Source organism: Salvia splendens, chromosome 4, assembly GCF_004379255.2.
Source record: "Salvia splendens isolate huo1 chromosome 4, SspV2, whole genome shotgun sequence".
Taxonomy (NCBI): Eukaryota; Viridiplantae; Streptophyta; class Magnoliopsida; order Lamiales; family Lamiaceae; genus Salvia; species Salvia splendens.
In genome coordinates this window covers 11,286,352-11,291,099 of record NC_056035.1, presented here as the reverse complement: position 1 = coordinate 11,291,099, position 4,748 = coordinate 11,286,352, and positions in this window count along the sequence as shown.

Below are 4,748 nucleotides of genomic sequence, written 5' to 3'. Positions count from 1 at the left end.
ATTGTTATATTGGGCCTAGCCCGTCGTCTGTGTGCCTATTTATATAGAAGTAGGACGCATAACTCTGTAATCCGAAAACAATCTGAATACAATTTGTTCTCCGTTTTCCGCTCATGGACGTAGCCAGCACAACGTTGGTGAATCACGTAAATTCTGTGTCTCTTTACGTTTTTGTTTGTCTCGATTACACAATTGTTCTATTCTGTCTCAACATAATCGTGTAATATCCTATCCAGGTCGCTATCGTGTCATGCCAAGCTAAATTGTATCGTGACATACTAACGTTAACAGTAAGACTGATAATTTTCGACATAACACAAAAATCCGACACAAACATGCACGAAATTAATGTGTTTGAACTCTATAAGAACTTGATGTTTTCGTATTGGGTTAGGGTTTGACCATATTGGGTTGGGTTGATATCGGACTGACCTAATAACACAACTCGCATGATTTGCCAGCCCTAATCACTTCACAAAACCAAAATTTCACCCTCCCTTTGAGTGAGATTTCGAAATATCTCTATGTTCCATTTGTTGTAGTAATTTTCTCCTTCCTATATTTATAGTTTGATAGGTTATACTCATACAATACTCAAACTTTCAGTAGGATAATTGATTAGAAAATCTGAAGTTTAGTTCCATTTATGGAGTTGATGGAGTACGTACTAAACAAGCCAGCACAAAGCCCGAGAAAGAGTATTAGTTCGGCATGACCAAAGAGTTCGGCTAAGAGTTCAGTTCGGCACAACCAAAGAGTTCGGCCTCAGCCTACAGCTCGGTAAAAGCCAACCAATCAAGCTCTGCCCTCAGGTCGGCATCAAGCTCTACTCTCAGCATCGGCAAAAGCTGCTCGGCAATACCGAACTGGGAGACACGATCTATCTAGTGGTGGACCCATGCAGGCTCTCAGTTCTCCACGACATCCACGACATAATTACTGATGATGTAAGCCACCGCCTAATTAGTGGCCATGCAGGATCTCATGACCTCCGTGACCTCCACGACTTAGGGTGGTGATGCAAGCCACGATCTCAGTTCTATATATAAACGGAACTTAGATCCGATAGAGGATTTTCACCAACTCTAGAGAGAAAATATCATATAGCAAGCTTGTATTTGTAAGCTGTAGAAAAACAGATCAAGCAATACAACTCTGCTCTCTTTTCTTCCCGTGGACGTAGATTTACCTCAGTAAATCGAACCACGTAAATCTCTGTGTTGTGATCTCTACTTTCCTGCATTTACTACCACCAAAAATTCGCGGATTCATCACTGGCGCCGTCTGTGGGAATCAGAGAACCAAATCTGTGATAAAGCGAATTTTTGACCCTTTTTCCATTACAAAAAAAAAAAATGCATGCCAGATCGCACAACTCCCGTGCCTCCGTCCGTGATGACCATGAGGAAGCTAACCCAGCAGCCCATAGGCCTGGAAAGCAGCCTCGTGAGAAGTCTGTATCCAGTTCTCACGGTGAAGGAACAAGCCGCTCAAAAGGTCCACACACCGAGTCTTCCCAGCAGCCTGATTTGAATAAGGCTGTCAAGCTGTTCTTGGCTGAGAAGCAGGAGGAGTTCTTAACCTTCCTGAAAAAGAGCCGACAGCCGAAGACGAAAACGGTAGATTCTCCTTCCTCATCCAGACATGAAAGTCACCACCGCAGTAGTGCCGTGTCTTCCAGGAAGAAGAATCCTCAACCCCGACATGTTCCTGTTTCTCCTCGGCACCGGAATCACAGGAGAACTCCTTCTCCTCCGTACCGAAGAGATGTCGGGTTCGCCATGTACGGAGCATTAAAGACTCCGTTCTCGGACGATATCATCCGAACTCCTTTGCCGCGGAACTACCGGATACCGTCAACGACTTATGACGGGCTAGTGGATCCTCATGACTTCTTGGGATGCTATCAATATAATATGGCGAACCAGGGTCTCAATGAGGTCCACATGTGCAAGCTGTTCCCCGAGTTGCTCATCGGGAACGCCAGAAGGTGGTTCGACAGCCTTCCTCAGGACAGCATTCGATCCTACCGAGATCTAATGGATGCTTTTCATAGGAGGTTCTTTCAGAAAGCGGAAGTCCGAATTACCTCGGCTCAGCTGCTTTCTATACGTCAAGGTCGCGACGAAAAGATCAGCGACTTCCTGACGAGATTCCATAAGGAGTGCCTACAAGTAGATAATCTCAATGATCTACTTGTCATTTCGGCATTCCAAAATGGAATCCTGCCCGGAGCTCTCTACAGAAAGCTCGTGGAGTGCGGCCCGCAGACAGCTCAAGAAATGTGGGACATTGCGGACCAGTTTTCCCGTGCGGATGAGGCAGACCGTCGAAAACGGTCTTTAGACAGCTCATCCCAAGAAGAGAAAAAGAAGCCCGATCCAAGCGGCCAGGTGCTTCCTCGCCGAACTCCTTTTGAAAGAATTCAAAGGGCACCGGTACAAGGCAGATTGGGGCCACGGCTCAATCCTGAGAAGCCGCCCGCTCAGTTCGTACCATTAAACAAGTCAAGAACGGAAATTTTCGAACTACATTCCGATATGTTCGAAAAACCAAAGCGGATGACGAAATCAGCCGCGCGGCGACCTCAGGATCAATATTGCTCCTTCCATCAAGCCCACGGTCATGATACCGAGGAGTGCCGAAATTTGGCTGCAGGTATTGATGTTCTTGTGAAAACAGGAACGTTAAAAAAATACCAAAGCAAGCAGCCGAAAAAGAACAAAAGACAGAGAGGTGCGAACTGCAATCCTCAGGATCCGAAAAGGCATGAGGATCCCGAAGACGACGACGAGCCGCAATATGATGGAGTAATCCTGACTATTGATGCTCTCCCTGCCGGGAAGACTAAGTCGTCCCTAAAAGCAGAACGCAGAGGTTCCAATCAAGAGGAGCCAACACATAAAAGGCTGAAGAAAGACGAAGTGATTACATTTTCAGATGCCGATCCCGTCCCGGCCATCTCTCCTCACCAAGACGCTATTGTCATTCAAGCCGGAGTGGCAAACAAACTGATCCACAGAGTATTTGTGGATACAGGAGCGTCAGTCAGCGTTCTTTTTAAAGAATGTTTTGATAAAATGGAAGTGGATCCAGCTCGGCTCAGTCCGGCTCCACTTCCTCTGAAAAGTTTCGCCCAGGAAGACACCCGCCCTGAAGGTATTATCAGCCTTCCGATCACGGTGGGAAAAGCGCCTACAAGCTCCAATACGATGATCGAGTTCTTTGTGGTAAAAGCTCGGTCCCCGTACAACATCATCCTGGGGAGAGACTGGCTCAACACAGTTCGGGCCGTTTGCTCTACTTATCACCTCACCATCAAGATCCCCACTAAAGGTGGGATAGCGGTCATCCGAGGTGATCAAAAGAGAGCAAAAGAATGTTTGCAGATTGCGCTTAAAAGTGCCGAGCAATCAGTTCGGCACCATCAAGCATAGCAATCACAGCAACCGGAGTCAGAGGCAAGCGAGATGGCCGAAGTCACTTCAGAGCCGAACTCAATGACCGTTCGGTTATACGATGACGATCCATCCAGAACGGTCAAGATCGGCTTCGCAGGAACGCCTCTACTCCGAGAAAAGACCATTCAGCTCCTCAAGGAGTACAAAGATGTCTTTGCATGGTCTTCGTTGGACATGACCGGAGTGCCCCCCGAGGTAATCACTCATCGGTTAAATATTGATCCTTCAATCCGGCCAGTAAAACAGAAGCAAAGACTCTTTGCGGCAGAAAGAAGCCAAGTCATCCATGACGAAGTCCGCCAATTACTAAAAGCGGATGTACTATTCGAGGTGAAATATCCTTCGTGGGTGGCCAATCCTGTCATGATCAAGAAAAAGGAAGGAGGATGGCGGATGTGCATAGATTTTACCGATCTAAACAAGCACTGTCCTAAAGATTGCTATCCCCTTCCGAATATAGATAAAAAAGTAGAAGCTTTGATCGGCTTCGAAATTTTCTGTTTTCTTGATCTATACAAAGGATATCACCAGGTGTTGATGGATGAGAGTGACGCTCCGAAAACAGCTTTCATTACCGATTTCGGCATTTTCGCTTATAAAAAGATGCCATTCGGTTTAAAGAATGCCGGAGCCACTTATCAAAGGATGGTAGACAAGCTTTTTCGGCACCTAATCGGAAAGCAGGTTGAAGTGTATGTCGACGACATAGTTGTCAAAAGCAAAAGCACTTCGGAGTACGAAGACAACCTCAAGTCCACTCTCAACGTGCTCAAGAAAGCCAACCTCAAACTTAATCCCCAAAAGTGTACCTTTTTGGTAGATTCGGGAAAGTTTCTGGGTTGTTGGGTTTCAAAGGACGGACTCAAGGCAAACCCCTCAAAAGTTCAAGTCGTTCAGGACATGGCAATGCCGAAGTCCATACATGACGTGCAAAGGCTAACCGGATGTCTAGCCGCACTGAATCGATTCCTTTCCCAAGCAGCCGAAAAGCAACTGCCGTTCTTCAAGGTGTTGAAAAAGGCACCAAAGTTCGAGTGGGGAGCCGAGCAGAAAAAGGCCTTTGACGAGCTCAAAAGTTATCTAGCCGAGCTTCCTATTCTCTCTGCTCCAACCGAAGCCGAAGTAATATTCTTATACTTAGCGGCATCGGATCAAACCATCAGCGCGGTGCTTGTACGAGAAGAAGGCCTAAAGCAGTTTCCCATCTACTTTACAAGCCGAGCATTAAGAGGTCCAGAAACAAGGTATCAACCTCTGGAAAAAATTGCTCTGGCGTTAGTAAATGCA